Source organism: Bos indicus, chromosome 11 (assembly GCF_029378745.1).
Source record: "Bos indicus isolate NIAB-ARS_2022 breed Sahiwal x Tharparkar chromosome 11, NIAB-ARS_B.indTharparkar_mat_pri_1.0, whole genome shotgun sequence".
In the NCBI taxonomy this organism is placed as follows: domain Eukaryota; kingdom Metazoa; phylum Chordata; class Mammalia; order Artiodactyla; family Bovidae; genus Bos; species Bos indicus.
In genome coordinates, this window is record NC_091770.1 from 91465859 (window position 1) to 91483024 (window position 17166).

The following is a 17166-nucleotide window of genomic DNA, read 5'->3' on the forward strand; positions in this document are numbered from 1 at the left end:
ATGGGCTGGTTGGATCTCCTTGCAGTCCGAGGGATTCTCAAGAGTCTTCTCCAACACCACAATTTAAAAGCATCAATTCCTCAGCACTCAGCTTTTTTTATAATCCAACTGTCACATCCATACATGACTGCTAGAAAAACCATAGGTTTGACAAGACATTCTTTTGTTGGCAAAGTAATGTCTCTGCTTTTAATATGCTATCAGTCTTAAAGGAAATCAGTCCTGAATATTCATTGGACTGAAGCTGAAACTCCAATACTTTGGCCACCTGATGCAAAGAACTGACTCATTGGAAAAGCCCCTGATACTGGGAACAATTGAAGGCAGGAGGAGAAGGGGATGACAGAGGATGAGATGGTTGGATGGCATCACTGACTTAAGGGACGTGAGTTTGAGCAAGCTCTGGGAATTGGTGATGGACAGGGAAGCCTGGTGAGCTGCAGTCCATGGAGTTGCAAAGAGTTGGACACAACTGAATGACTGAACTGAACTTAACTGATCGTACAAATCACACCTGGAGACAGCTGCTTACATCTGTTTGCCCAAAATGAGGTAACATGACTATTCCCATTTTATTGAGGTTCAGTATCAGGAAAGAACTATGCAGACACATTAATATCTTAGAATTGGGTTTTTAAAACTTTTTACGAAAATTTTCTATCATACAGAAAATTTGAAAGAATAATACAGTGAAAACTTGCATGTACACCACCTGAATTCTACAATTAACATGGGTTATATTTGCTTCACCATTTATCTTTCCATTATCCATCCTTCTATAATCCATTAATCCATCATAATTTTTTTACATTTTCCTAATGAATAATGATGTTGAATGTCTTTTTATAAGCTTACTGGCTATTTGTACATCTTTGAATACATAGAAATTGCATGTTCATTCTTTGATTAGAGTGTAGTCTTTCATTATTAATTTTTAGGAATTAATGATAAATTTTGGATATAAGCACTTTCATATTCATATACATTCTAACCCTAACTGGGTACTTGGTATACAAAGAGAGATAAAATGAATTACATCCCCCATATAAAACAAGTTTTAAATCTAGACTGAGTTAAGTCAACCCAATGATGCATATTCTTTTCTGAACACGATTTGAAAACTATTTTTTACCCTGACACAGACGCCTTCTTGAGGAGACATGAAATCCCAGGCTGAGACATTGTTTTTATTTCTTAGGTTTGCTGTAACAAAAGCCCACAAGCCGAGTGGCTTAAACCACAGAAAAGTATTGTCCTACAGTTCTGGAGGCCTGCGGCCTGGAATCAAGGTGTCAGCAGGGCTATGCTCCCTTCAAGTTCTCCTAACTTCTGGTGGCTTGCTGATAATCTTTGGTGTTTCTTGTCTTATATGCTTACTTGCCCAAGTCTCTGCCTTCATGTCCACAAAGCATTCTTCCTGTGCACTGGTGTCTGTGTTCAATTTCTCGCTTTTATAAGGTCAGCAGTCATATTGGATTAGTGCCCACCCTAATGACCTCACCTTAACTAGTTGCATCTGCTAAGAACCTGTGTCCAAACAACGTCATGTGCATGGGGACTCAGTTTTCCTTCAACAGACTAGAGCAGAGCATCTGCTGCTCACAGCTGAACATGGGCATTAATGCAAGTGTGTTCACAGAGGTACATGTAATGGGGAAAAGTCACTTTGCACTGTTGCTTGATGAAGCCCAAGCTGGAATCAAGATTTCTGGGAAAAGTATCAATAACCTCAGACACGCAGATGACACCACCCTTATGGCAGAAAGTGAAGAAGAACTAAAGAGCCTCTTGATGAAAGTGAAAGAGGAGAGTGAAAAACCTGGCTTAAAGCTCAACATTCAGAAAACTAAGATCATGGCATCTGGTCCCATCACTTCGTGAGAAATAGATGGGAAAACAATGGAAACAGTGACAGACTTTATTTTGGGGGGCTCCAAAATCACTGCAGATGGTGACTGCAGCCATGAAATTAAAAGATGCTGGCTCCTTGGAATAAAAGTTATGACCAACCTAGACAGCATATTTAAAAGCAGAGATATTACTTTGCCAACAGAGGTCCGTCTAGTCAAAGCTATGGTTTTTCCAATAGTCATATATGGATGTGAGAGTTGGACTATAAAGAAAGCTGAGTGCCAAAGAATTGATGCTTTTGAACTGTGGTGTTGGAGAAGACTCTTGAGAGTCCCTTGGACTGCAAGGAGATCCAACCAGCCCATCCTAAAGGAAATCAGTCCTAAATTTTCATTGGAAGGACTGATGCTGAAGCTGAAACTCCAATACTTTGGTCACCTGATGCGAAGAACTGACTCATTAGAAAAGACCCTGATGGTGGGCAAGCTTGAAGGCAGAAGGAGAAGGGAATGACAGAGGATGAGATGGTTGGATGGCATCACTGACTCAATGGACATGAGTTTGAGTAAACTCTGGGAGTTGGCGATGGACAGAGAGGCCTGGTGTGCTGCAGTCCATGGGGTCACAAAGAGTTGGACACAACTGAGTGATTGAACTGAACTGAACTGAACAAGATCAGGGACTAGAACACCATGGCCTGGTTCATATATGAGTAAAGTAGTTAAAAGGAATGAAAAAGAAACTTGGAGATGGAAAGGATAAGAATAACAGGAAAGATAAAGAAAGAGGGTATTCAGGAAGACTGTGATCCTCATTGGGCTTCCCAGGTGGCACTAGTGGTAAAGAAACCACCTGCCAATGCAGGAGACATGATAGATGCAGGTTGGATCCCTGGGAAGCTCCCCTAGAGGAGGGCACGGCAACCCACTCCAGTATTCTTGCCTAGTGAATCCCGTGGAAGAGGAACCTGGTGGGCTACACAAGTTCCACGGGGTCACAGACAGTCGGACATGACTGAAGTGACTTTGCACGCACGTACATGGTCCTTATTACACAGTGTTACTGCCGGCCTATCTCATGGTTCCATCCTAAATCTAGTGGAGCAACCATTCAATCATTGATAACATAAATATTGATGATTTTCCATGTTAAGATACCTGTTACCCATAATGTACTTCCAGGTGAACCAACTGTCAGGGATGGCTGCGTCCTCTCTGGACTATTAGTGAGTCCTTCCCACGAGAAACGAAGGCTTTCTTTCTGATGGAACACATGTGTGTAAATCAGGGCCCCTTTGAACATACACATATAAGACTTTGAGATTTACAATACAGACAAAAAAAAATACCCAGTGAAATGATAACAAAATAGTAATATAATAAGAATGAAGAAATAGAAGGGAAATATGATATTCTTTGAAATATTTTAGCCTATGATTAATTTCTCTAAAAGCAGTTTCAAAAGCAATCACCACAAATGTGAACATCTGCTGGGTCATCTGGCTGGCAAGTGCCCACTGGATGAGCAGGGGGAGGTGGGCCAAAGGCTTCCTGCGTCGCTCGTCTGGACTCTGGGGGATCTGAGGCGCCTCATTGTCACTCTCCTGAGAACATGTCTTGTGAAACGTGGGAGAGGCATCCTGGAGAAGCTACCTCCAGAAGTAGGAGACTGAGGTCCCGATGAGTGGAACAGAGTTGAGGACTCCTGACAGTGCTTTCAGGACACGCCCGAGCCCTCGGGACGTCTCCCCTGTGATCAACCCACACAGGGAGCAGGAACCTCCCAGACTCTGCAGCTGGGGTGAGGTCTGCTTCTGCTGTGGACGACTCACCCTGGGGAAAGAGCAGGAAGCCTGGACACAGTGCTGCCTGTGAGAGTTTTATTTCTGTCTCCTTTCTCTTTCCCCCTAACCCCCACTGGAGCTAAGAGATTGAGATGCATCAGAATACAATCCATAAGGGACTCTTTGAATACCAGAATAAGCTCTCTTGCTGGAGGAGAAAGCCTGTGGCATAAAATACAAGAATGTCTTCAGGTCAAAGAAATAGAGGCATACACAAAAGACCATCTTCTCAGTGGAAACAGCCTCTCTCACCATCGTTTGACCCTGGTATCTCCTAGGTTGCTCACCGGGAATTTTAAGTCACAGAAGTCATCCTGCTTATGGCTGAGAATTCAGTCAATTCAATATTTAAAGATGAATATTCAACTTTATCTTCATAGGAATCATTGGGATGCTATTTTTAAATATATTAATTCCTAGTGTCCACCCCCAAAAATGTGGATTTGTCTGTTTGGAGAGGAGCCTCAACATTGATCAATGTTTAAAACCTTCCCAAGCAGTTCACTAGGAGCTAAGGTTAAGAACCACTGGTCTATCACGTCCAGATTCTTTTTTTTTTTTTAATTACAAAACAAATATGGTAAATTAATTAGCCTCCAATTAAAATAAATAAATTTAAATTTTAAAAAAAGGACAATATGAAAATTAAAAAAAAAAAATTCTCCTTAATCCTTAAGCAGTACTCTATCATCTCCTCCAGAAAAAAAAAGCAAAGCAAACACTCTGTACTCATCCCAGGAGGTCAGCTCTGTGCTAATACCAGAACCAGATGAAGACACTACAAGAAATGGAAACTACAGACCAATAGCTTTTATGAATATGGGTACAAAACACTTCAACAAAACATTGTAAGATCAAATAAAACAACACATGAAAATAATTACACACTGCTAGCAAGTGAAATTTATTTCAGGTATGGAAGCCTGGCTCAACATCAATTGATGTACTTCCCCATATCAACAAGCTAAAAAAGAAAAACCATAAGAATACTGCAATTGCTACAGAAAAAAATAAAAACATTTGAGAAAATTTGACATCATGAAAACTCTCAGCAAATTAAGACTAAAACAAACATTCTCAATTTGATACAGGATACCTTCAGAAACCTATAGTAAACATACCTAATGATGAGATGGATACTTTTCCCTGCTGCTGCTGCTAAGTCGCTTCAGTCGTGTCCGACTCTGTGTGACCACATAGATAGCAGCCCACCAGGCTCCCGCATCCCTGGGATTCTCCAGGCAAGAACACTGGAGTGGGTTGCCATTTCCTTCTCCAATGCAGGAAAGTGAAAAGTGAAAGTGAAGTCGCTCAGTCATGTCCGACTCTTAGCGATCCCATAGACTGCAGCCCACCAGGCTCCTCCGTCCATGGGATTTTCCAGGCAAGAGTACTGGAGTGGGGTGCCATTGCCTTCTCCGACTTTTCCCTACAGGTCAGGAAAAATGAAGGGTTCTTTGTTTCACCATCAGTGCTTACCAATCTACAAAAGTCAATTGCTTTCCTATAGATCACAAATGAATATTTAAATTTTAAATTTAAAGACCAATACAAATTACAATGGTATCAAAAAAATAAAATACTTAGGTAAAAATTTTACAAAATATGTATAACAGTGTTATGCATAAAAGTATAAATTACTAATGAAAGAAACAAGAAAATCTAAATAAATAGATATTCTGTGTGCACGAATTGGAAGATTCAATACTGTTAAGATGTCAGTTTCTTCCAAATTGAACTATGGATTCTAGGGAACCCCAACTGAAATCCTAATAAGTTATTTTGTAGATACTGACAAACTGATTCTAAAGTTTATAGGGAAAAATAAAGGGCCTGGAATAACCAACACAATTCTAAAGAGAAAGAGCACTGTTAGAGGACTCTTCCTCTGTACCCGACTTCAAGGCTTGTTTTAGCACTACAGCAACCAAGATGGGGCTTCCCAGGTGGTTCAGTGGTAAAGAACCGCCTGCCAATACAGGACACTCAGGAGACTCAGATGCCTTGGGTTAGGAAGATCCCCTGGAGAAGGGAATGGCAACCCACTGCAGTATTCTTGCCTGGGAAATCCCACGGACAGAAGAGCCTGGTGGGCTATAGTCCATGGAGGTCGAAAAAGGTCAGACACGACTGAAGCAAATGAGCACCCACACAATCAAGATGGTGTTATATTGGTGAAGAAATAGACATATACATTAAAGAGAAAGGGGAACCCAGAAATATATCCATGTCAGTTCAGTAAAATGATATTTGACAAAAGTGCAAAGGCATTTAAATGAGAAGGGATGTCCTTTCCTCAACTGGTGCTGGGAGATTTTGATGCCCACGTGAATAAAAATATAAACCTAGACACAAACCTCCACCTTAAAAAAAAAAATTTAAGTAATCAAAATGGAGCAGAGAACTAATGTAAAGCATAAAACTATAAAACTTATAGAAGAAAACATGAGAGAAGGTATGTGTGAATTTGAGTTTGATGATGAGTTTTTGCATGCAACACTAAAATCAAGATGCTTTTAAAAAACTGATAATCTGGATTAAAAACTTCTCTTCAGGGGAAGACATCTTTTATAGAGTGAAAAGGTAACCCACAGGATGGAAGCAAATCTTTGTAAAATGAATACTTGATAGAGGAATTGTTTACAAATATACAAAAAATTCTAAAAACAGCAAATATAATAAAATAATCATCTTTCTTAATAGTGATAGAACAAGCAGACAGAAAAATCAATAAGGATACAAGATATTAACAATACTCTTTACACAACTTGACCTAACTAATTAAAAAAAAAATACCCACCATCAACAGAATTTACATACTTTTTAAGAGCTAGTGACACTTGTACAAAAATTGTCGACAACCAGTCCCATAAAGAAATCTTCAAGAAATCAAGATTGAAATGAATCAAAGGATACCTTCTGATGATAAAGTTATAAATCAATAACATAGTAGCCAGAGAGTTCTTAGCTATATGAAAAATAAACAGTATAATTCTACATATCACAAAAATAATAGAAATCACATTATTTAAAAATATTTTACACTAAATGCTAATATGATACTGCATATTGAAATTTTACAATATACTGACAAAGCAATGCTTAGAGGAAAATTTAGGCCAAAATGCACAAATTAGAAAATAAGAAAGATTGAAATTCAGTCTAATTTTCCATCTTAAAAATCTAGAAAAAACAGGCAAATCAAAATAAAGAAAATGATAATAAAAATAAAAAATCAGTGGAACAGAAAATTAAAAGTAGAATAAGTCAGCAATGCCAAAATTGGTTCTTTGAAAAGATTAATTCAGCTATCAAGCCAGTGACAATATAGATCAAAGAAAAAGAGAGAAAGAAAAAGATTACCAATATCAGGAATGTAACAAGGATACATCAAGAAGTCCCAAATATACAGTATTTGATCTTTCCTATATATCAAGAATATTTGACATTGGCCATTCTAGTATTAATTTAACAGTTTAACAATTTCAGGACTAGTCCTTCCCTCTGGGCTGCTAAATGGCTGCCATAGCTCCAGACATCACATCCTTAAAGAACCATGACTAAAAACATTAAACAGAAGTGAGACTTTCTCCTCACCTGCCCTATTTTATCAAAAGGAAATTCTTCCCCAGAATTAAGACAATAGGCTTCATTTTATAAACTGTTCATCAGAATTGAGATTATAAGCTCTTCAGAGACTATGACAATATACCACAACATCAAAGGCTCCTCAACTATTTATCCCTGTATAGTTGTATATGTTTCTATGGGAATTCTGAATATATATACTGATATATTCCAACTATATTTGGAATTTTTTAATGATCAAGAAAGACGAGGAGTGGTAACTTTGGGACAGGCAAGCATGTTCTCTGTCACACTTAGCCTTTTTCTCAGTGCCATGAGTAAATACATGCTCTCTTTTGAAAAGCTACTACTGGTTGTCTATTACTTGTCGGTGAAATTGTGCAGTCTAGTACAAACTGGATCTTATTTATTCATTGGTACCTGTCCTTGGAAATCAAGTTAATAAATATACCAGCTGCAAATCACTCACAGTCATTAAGAAAAAACATTCATGTTTCATTTATCATTTCTACATCTGTGTTACTACACATGTTTATAGATAATAAAATTATATTTACTTTACAATATTTTAGAATGCAAGGTTATTTTTTACCCTGCTATGGAGAAGGAAATGGCAACCCACTCCAGTACTCTTGCCTGGAAAATTCCGTGGACTGAGAAGCCTGGTAGGCTACAGTCCATGGGGTCACAAAGAGTCGGACACAACTGAGTGACTCCACTTGTGCACATATCAAGTACGTGGATAAATACCAGGCAGTTCAAGACACAGTCGCAGCACCCTACCTTGGACCAGATCTCTGTGCTGTGGTGAACTCATTGGTTTCTACAAGTCTCAGACTGTAACATGCACAAATAATGCCAATATGTGAATAGGAGCTGAGAGAGAAAAGACAAGGATTCAAGAAAAATCAGAAAAATGTTCCCAGAAGAGAGCACTGGGTAAAAATATACATCCTAATGCTTGATCACATGGTTTTTCCTGCTATAACTTTACCCAAATAGACACAGACACTGACTGATGTAGAGTTCATTGTGAATTGCGTGGCCCCTTTATGATGGAAATCGAATGTAAAATGTTTACCCTAAACTGGGCGGGGGACGGAATCCTGATGCTCTGATTGAATCAGAAATGTATCTGGATCCTCGGCTTATCCCATCATTTGTTTCCTAAACAAATCTGGTTAGAGAAAACATCAAAGACGCTTTTGAGAAAATAGAACTCGGGGAAATAAATTCAGTCCAGCTGACATTAAACTCTGCTCCTGTCAAACCAAACAGGATTTTAATGTTTCTTGCCTGTTAAGTATTAGTGAGGAATCTGTCCAAACAGTAAAAAATAAAATCCCACAGTCATTAAATCAAAGTAATTAGAACTCCGGTGATGGGTGAAAGTGGAATCAGATGTATTCCCTCCCTGGGAAGTAGCCGTTGGCTGTGGGATTTGAAAACCCACGACTTCAGATGGAGAGCTACAGCCAGGTATTATGCAGGTTACACTGAGTCATATTTTTGTCTGTTTCATGTAAGACATGAATCATACAGAGAAATTCGATTTTTAGAAGTCGTGTGCTGACTTTTTTACTGCAACCTGTAGAAGTGAGCTGTGTCACCCCAGATGTTAAAATATTTTCCCTGCGAACTGTTAGGGTAGAATTCTTTAGTTTGGGATTCCAGGATATTTTACTCCCTACTCCTGCAACAGGATGGAGATTCTATTAACTGCTGTTCACCATAAATCACCTCCACCAAAAAGTGGACCAAAACACCAGCGAAACAGCAGCTGTAAATGCCTCATGGATCCAGAGAGCACTAAATCCTGAGTTAATTGGTTGAATGGCAAGTGGGCTTTCTCTGTTAAGCAGATTTACCCATTTCAAAACGATTTTTTACATCTATTTTAATCTTGAATTACAATGTATATGAAAGAATACACAGTACAAATAAACTAATAAAATAGAAAAAACTTCAGCAAAATCAGTCACTATAAATTGGTGCCATTTACAGCAAGAAAACCTATAGTTTTTCAGTGATGAATAGTATTTGGGATGAATATAGATGTTGACATGACTTGCATTTTTTAATATAATAACTAATACAAATAACACTGATTTCAGACACATATTGACCCATCCCTACAGGGCAGACCAAGCCTTCTCATCTCATTTTCAGGGCAATGAATCCATAAACCCTCACACTGACATTTAAGTGTTATTACAGATGAGGAACTTATGGTTCCACCTGAGTCGCAAAGGCAAGTGGCCCACCAACACACATCTGCTCAGGTGGGCCTGGGGTCTAGACATTGCACAGTAGAACCATGAAGCCAGTTACTTTAGCCACTATCCTCCACCACCTCTAACTTAGAGACATGGCAGGTCAGGAAAGTTTGGGTCATCATCTGGGGTGGCGTGACTTTCTCAGTAGTCATTTTCTTCCTTTAATCTCCAATTATTATATTGCTTTTGTAAGAAATTCCCATTTCTATCCACAGCATACCTCACTGGCATTAATGAAGATAAAGTATTTTACAGCCCAGCAGGGTTTTGGAGGACAGAACTTCCTGCCAAGAGGGCATGAAGCCCCAAGCTGTTCATCAGGGAGTTGGTGCTACCGTCCCACCTCTGCCAGCTGCTGCCCTGTCTATATCTCTGGGCACCTGCTCCTGCCCAATGCCGGGCATGAGCTGTTCTTTTTCTACTTATTCCATCATCCCAAACCCATAATCAGGGTTGTGGTGGTGGAGGTTCCTGGAAGTTGGGCAGGAAGTGAATGACCCTGTGGGTGAGGATATCAAATCACCTTATTAGGGCTTACAGTGTCCAGTATGCTGTTTACCATGTGGAAAATTCTGAAAGAGATGGGACTACCAGACCACCTGACCTGCCTCTTGAGAAATTTGTATGCAGGTCAGGAAGCAACAGTTAGAACTGGACATGGAACAACAGACTGGTTCCAAATAGGAAAAGGAGTATGTCAAGGCTGTATATTGTCACCCTGCTTACTTAACTTATATGCAGAGTACATCATGAGAAAAGCTGGACTGGAAGAAACACAAGCTGGAATCAAGATTGCCGGGAGAAATATCAATAACCTCAGATATGCAGATGACACCACCCTTATGGCAGAAAGTGAAGAGGAACTAAAAAGCCTCTTGATGAAAGTGAAAGAGGAGAGTGAAAAAGTTGGCTTAAAGCTCAACATTCAGAAAACGAAGATCATAGCATCCCGTCCCATAACTTCATGGGAAATAGATGGGGAAACAGTGGAAACAGTGTCAGACTTTATTTTTATGGGCTCAAAAATCACTGCAGATGGTGACTGCAGCCATGAAATTAAAAGACGCTTACTCCTTGGAAGGAAAGTTATGACCAACCTAGATAGCATATTGAGAAGCAGAGAGGTTACTTTGCCAACAAAGATTCGTCTAGTCAAGGCTATGGTTTTTCCTGTGGTCATGTATGGATGTGAGAGTTGGACTGTAAAGAAGGCTGAGCACCGAAGAATTGATGCTTTTGAACTGTGGTGTTGGAGAAGACTCTTGAGAGTCCCTTGGACTGCAAGGAGATCCAACCAGTCCATTCTGAAGGAGATCAGCCCTGGGATTTCTTTGGAAGGAATGATGCTAAAGCTGAAACTCCAGTTCTTTGGCCACCTCATGCGAAGAGTTGACTCATTGGAAAAGACTCTGATGCTGGGAGGGATTGGGGGCAAGAGGAGAAGGGGACAACAGAGGATGAGTTGGCTGGATGGCATCACTGACTTGATGGACGGTGAGTCTGAGTGAACTCCGGGAGTTGGTGATGGACAGGGAGGCCTGGTGTGATGTGATTCGTGGGGTCGCAAAGAGTCGGACATGACTGAGCGACTGAACTGATCTGATCTGAGCAAGCCTCCTGACTGACCCTAAGTGTCACCTGACAGGCTATGAGCTTGTTCCTCCCTTGTGATGCCCAGGAAGAGGCCAGCAGGAGAGGAGGGCCTGACAAGCAGTGATGTGCTGCTGCCTCCTCTCATGAGTGCCATGTGGCCTGTAGGAATATCTGCACCTTACAGATTAGAAAAGTGATTCTTGCTGTGGCCATGTCCTTTGCTCAGGGTCACAGAGTTCAGTTCAGTTCAGTTCAGTTGCTCAGTCGTGTCCGACTCTTTGCGACCCCACGAATCACATCACACCAGCCCTCCCTGTCCATCACCGACTCCCGGAGTTCACTCAGACTCACATCCATCGAGTCAGTGATGCTATCCAGCCATCTCATCCTCTGCCGTCCCCTTCTCCTCTTGCCCCCAATCCCTCCCAGCATCAGAGTCTTTTCCAGTGAGTCAACCCTTCGCATGAGGTGGCCAAAGTACTGGAGTTTCAGCTTTAGCATCATTCCTTCCAAAGAAATCCCAGGGCTGATCTCCTTCAGAATGGACTGGTTGGATTTCCTTGCAGTCCAAGGGACTCTCAGGAGTCTTCTCCAACACCACAGTTCAAAAGCATCAATTCTTCGGCGCTCAGCCTTCTTTACAGTCCAACTCTCACATCCATACATGACCACAGGAAAAACCATAGCCTTGACTAGACGAATCTTTGTTGGCAAAGTAACCTCTCTGCTTCTCAATATGCTATCTAGGTTGGTCATAACTTTCCTTCCAAGGAGTAAGCGTCTTTTAATTTCATGGCTGCAGTCACCATCTGCAGTGATTTTGGAGCCCAGAAAAATAAAGTCTGACACTGTTTCCCCATCTATTTCCCATGAAGTGATGGGACCGGATGCCATGATCTTCGTTTTCTGAATGTTGAGCTTTAAGCCAACTTTTTCACTCTCCACTTTCACTTTCATCAAGAGGCTTTTGAGTTCCTCTTCACTTTCTGCCAGAAGGGTAGTGTCATCTGCATATCTGAGGTTATTTATATTTTTCCCCACAATCTTGATTCCAGCTAGGAAGGTGTCAAAATCTGAAGCCAAACCAAGGCACCTGGTACCCTGGGAAGACAGCGGCATCCCTCGGAGAAGACAGGATCCCTGCAGCCTGAGGACACGGAAGTTGGGCATTTTGTCCAGGGTGGTCTTGGATAAACCTACAGTTCCAGCTGCCTTAATCCATCTCAACTCGGACATCAGCATAATTAAAGGCAGAGTTTCTTTTCTTGCACCTTGAATTCAGAAGACTGAACTCCTGAGAGTCACTTGAGTAGATAATACCTCCGAAGAGTATTTTTCCAACCTAAATGTATCAGGAAGACTCCTGACTTCTCTTTTAACCAAGTTACTTCGGGGTCATTATGCCTTATCATTTCAATCTCCACGCAATCCACAGAATGTGTAGATATCAGGAAACCCAGGGGGTTGTTGGGAAGTGAAAAACGTTAACTGCAGACCTGGAATTTTATTCCAGTCCACACTTGAAGCATTTTGAGATGGACCTTTTTGTAGGTGTTTTCTTCTTTAAATAAGCATTCTTCTGCGTGAAGTGTGTTTGCTCAGCAGTGACTTTAGTGTCTCTTCATTTGTGAACTGCACAAAGCCCATGGGATGGACAGTTAGAAGAACTGGTTTCTGGACCTACTTCTGCCATAGGATAGGAGTAGAAATTAAGTTCTTAAAAGTCCTCATCCCTTTACTTTTAAGGTGGGAAAGAAAAAGACAGGAACTTCACAAGTTACTTTGAGATGAGACACAAGTCAGATGAGATTTTGTTTATGAAACTGTTAACACAAGTTCATGTGCCTGCTGCACAGTGAGGCCTGAAACATCAGAGTTTGCAGCAGAGAAAGGCTTATTGCAGGACCCTGCCAAGAAATAGGTGGCTCATGCCCTAAAAAATGCCAAGCTCCCTGAAGGGTTTCAGCAAAGCATTTTTAAAAGCGAGGGGAGGGAGATGGGTTGAGGGTCTGTGATCAGTTTAGTGTTGCAGAGATTCGGACATGACTGAGTGACTGAGCTAAACTGATCAGCTTGTGCAGCACGCCATGGGGTTGCAGAGTTGGACATGACTGAGCGACTGAGCTAAACTGATCAGCTTGTGCACAGTTCTCTGACTGGCTGATGGTGAAGTAACAGGGTGGCCTCACAGGGGTTAACAGTATCAGTCCTTAGGCTCCAGGAGGCTTGGGGCTGTGTGCTCATGGTCAAGAAGTTAAATCTTTTTGGAAGATTAAATGGAAGTTAAATCTTCTATTTGGTGGAGAAGGGGACATCTTTTACATCTGCAAAACAGCTCAGGAAATGAGCATCAAATACTGTCATCTATTCAATAGGTACTTCACAGAGGAGCTAAAGCAAAGGATGTCAGGGAGGACTTGTCCCAGGAAGGACCCTAGGCTCCTGCTCTGTGACGAAACACTGAATAAAACTGTAGGGCACTATATCGATGCTGGCTAGTATTATTACTAGTGCTGTTGTTACCATCATTACTATTATTACAGAACTATGGAGCTGGTTATATAAGTGGATGGAAGGCTTCATTGTAATTAATGATGGGATGTGACACAAGGGGTCGGAGAGAGTGTCACTGGCAAGAGAACAGTCTGGGAAGACAGTGAGTTGAGCACTGGTTGTCTTGCAGAAAAGGACCTCAGAAGACAAGAAAGAATATAAAACACAGGCTTTGTCAAGCTTCGGGTGGAAGGAGTTCCTAACACCAGAAGCTGCAATCATCCTAAGGAAGTGTCTGAGGGATGAGAGTTCTGAAGGGGCTTCTGGCTCATGCACTCCGCCCTGCAGACCCCGAGCTCTGATGGACCCAGGTCTCCTAGCCACACTCCATAAACAAGTGATCTCAGCACTGACAGCCCTGCATCTGCATCCTCTGCCTGGAACACGTGTTACTCAGATGATTGAAAAGCAATGTCCTTCCCTATCAGGTTCTTGTGGACAGAAACTTATGCTTGCCTGCTGAACATGCAAATGCCATTGGTCTTCCATCTGTGTTTACTCTAGAGGATATTCTGATCAAGGTTTGGAATTAGCACAGAGAAATTCACCCACTTTCTGACACTCTCAGAGTTGCTACTGCCATAATCACACTCAGATTTCCATCAGCAAATATGTATAAGGCAATGGCAAGGAGGGAATGAAGATGTTTTTCCTGGGGACCAGAAGGGTCTGAAGCTGAGAAAAGGAATGTCTGATTTGCAAATGTAGACTCAGAAGACCAAGGAGGACCACCTGGTCCTTTAATGAACTAATGTTGATGGGTTTTGATTGTTCAGTAGATCATTTAGCACACAATTTCATCCACAATTGGAATTGGAGAAACACTGCCTGTCTTCACCAAGCACGCACGGTAGCAGAGCAGTAGGACCTGCCTGAGTCTTTCAGATGCTAATCCTGGCCGGGAGGCAGGGTCTCCCAGGACCACTGGACTGGCCGCTCCTCACAGGGCCACTCTAACCCACCTAGACATGCAACTCTGCTGGGGACAGTGCTGGGAAGGGAGATTTTCTTTCTCTTAAACAAATGATGGGTCATGCAATGAGTCTTTGACACCATAACAAACTTGAGCAAAAACCTCTTGTGTCTCAGGACTCTACACTTGCTGCAGATGCAGATGTGAATAATGTCCTCTGTTCTAACAGAATTCACATTCAATACTATTGTGTGATTAGTACTTTAGTGTTAGTGAGCAGTCTGTCACTAGCACACTAAGGAGAAAGTGGTGGATTCTTCCACTGGGAATCAGGAGGGATTTCACAGGTAGGTGACATTTGAGCTGGGTTTTGAAGCTTTCCATTTGGAGAAGGAAGGAATGAGAGCATAGGGAGTTGTATGTTGAAAGACATGGAGTTATGGAAAGTCCTGGGATTTTCTGGGGAACATAAGAGACAAAATTCATCAGCTGGAATGGCACTTGCTTTAGTGGCAGTGGGGGTGGGGGTGGGCAGTGGCCAGACAGGAATTAGAGACAGGGTAAAGTTTTGAAGGGCTTATGATACTGTTACGTGAAAGAATTGAGTCCATGTTGGATCTGTTTCTTTTACGTTAACCTTTGCTTCCCATTGCTATTGTTCACTGAGAAGACCGTTTACACATAATGGCCTGCCATGGGGAACCCTGCCCTTCTGCCTGAATATTAAACAAAAGTGTCTTTGTTCAGGACACTGTCCACCTGTGGCTATAGGAACACATTCCCTCCCCAAGTCTTGCCATTCTAGGAGATATGTGCAAGATTAATGGCTACTTTATTCCCTTACCTCCCCACATCTCTGTCCTATAAAAGAACCTGGCATCCAAACCCCAACAAGATGGTTATTTCAAGATGGTAGTCTGCCACCCAGCCAGTTTCCGAAGTTCTGTTCCTTGTCAACACCTTTTCTCTGAGTTAACTGGACTGTCCTGTGGTGAGCACAGCGAGCTTGAGCTTGTTAACATACTCTTCATACTTTGACCACAAAAACTTTACTTAGGTAATAAAATAAAAGGAATTGGCATTTGGCATTTGGACATTTGAGCACTAAAAGTGACATGATCTCCTGAACTTAGAAAAGCATCAGTACACCTTTTAGACAAGGACAGTAGAATTCGCAAGCCTAGAGGCTGATGGGTGGATAGATCATTCACAAAGAAACAAACGCAGAAGGAAAAGATTTGGATTCTGAAGCAAAACCAGATATGACAATTACAAGTCTAGGCTTAGACATATTTTTACTGAGTTATTTTCAGAATACATTTCAAGGAATGCCCTCAGCTAATGCATTTGTGATTGCACATGGCATGTGCAGAGAATTGGCTTAGAATGTAAGGAAAAGGAGGAGGTGGCATATCTTGAACAATTGTTTGGGGTCAAATTGTGAATTAGATCTGATAGACAGACTGCCTGAAGAACTGTGGATGGAGTTTCGTGACACTGTACAGGAGGCAGTGATCAAGACCATCCCCAAGAAAAAGAAATGCAAAAAGGCAAAATGGCTGTCTGAAGAGGCCTTACAAATAGCTGTGAATAGAAGAGAAGCAAAAGGCAAAGGAGAAAAGGAAAGATATACCCATTTGAATGCAGATTTTCCAAAGAATAGCAAAGAGAGATAAGAAAGCCTTTCTCAGTGAGCAATACAAAGAAATAGAGAAAAACAAGAGAATGGAAAAGACTAGAGATCTCTTCAAGAAAACTTGAGATACCAAGGGAATATTTCATGCAAAGATGGGCTCGATAAAGGACAGAAATGGTATGGACTTAACAGAAGCAGAAATTAAGAAGAGGTGGCAAGAATACTCAAAAGAACTATACAAAAAAGATCTTCAAGATCCAGATAACCAAGATGGTGTGATCACTCACCTAGAGCCAGACATCCTGGAATGTGAAGTCAAGAGGGCCTTAGAAAGCATCACTACGAACAAAGCTAGTGGAGGTGATGGAATTCCAGTTGAGCTATTTCAAATCCTAAAAGATGATGCTGCGAAAGTGCTGCACTCAATATGCCAGCAAATTTGGAAAACTCAGCAGTGGCCACAGGACTAGGAAAGGTCAGTTTTCATTCCAATCCCAAAGAAAGGCAATGCCAAAGAATGCTCAAACTACTGCACAATTTCACTCATCTCACACACTAGCAAAGTAATGCTCAAAATTCTCCAAGCCACGCTTCAACATTACATGAGCCATGAATTTCCAGATGTTCAAGCTGGATTTAGAAAAGCCAGAGGAACCAGAGATGAAATTGCCAACATCCGTTGATCATCAAAAAAGCAAGAGAGTTCCAGGAAAACATCTAGTTCTACTTTATTAACTATGCCAAAGGCTTTGGCTATGTGGATCACAACTAACTGTGGAAAATTATGAAAGAGATGGGAATACCAGACCACCTGACCTGCCTTCTGAGAAATCTGTATGCAGGTCAAGAAGCAACAGTTAGAATTGAACATGGAACAACAGACTGGTTCCAAATCGGGAAAGGAGTACATCAA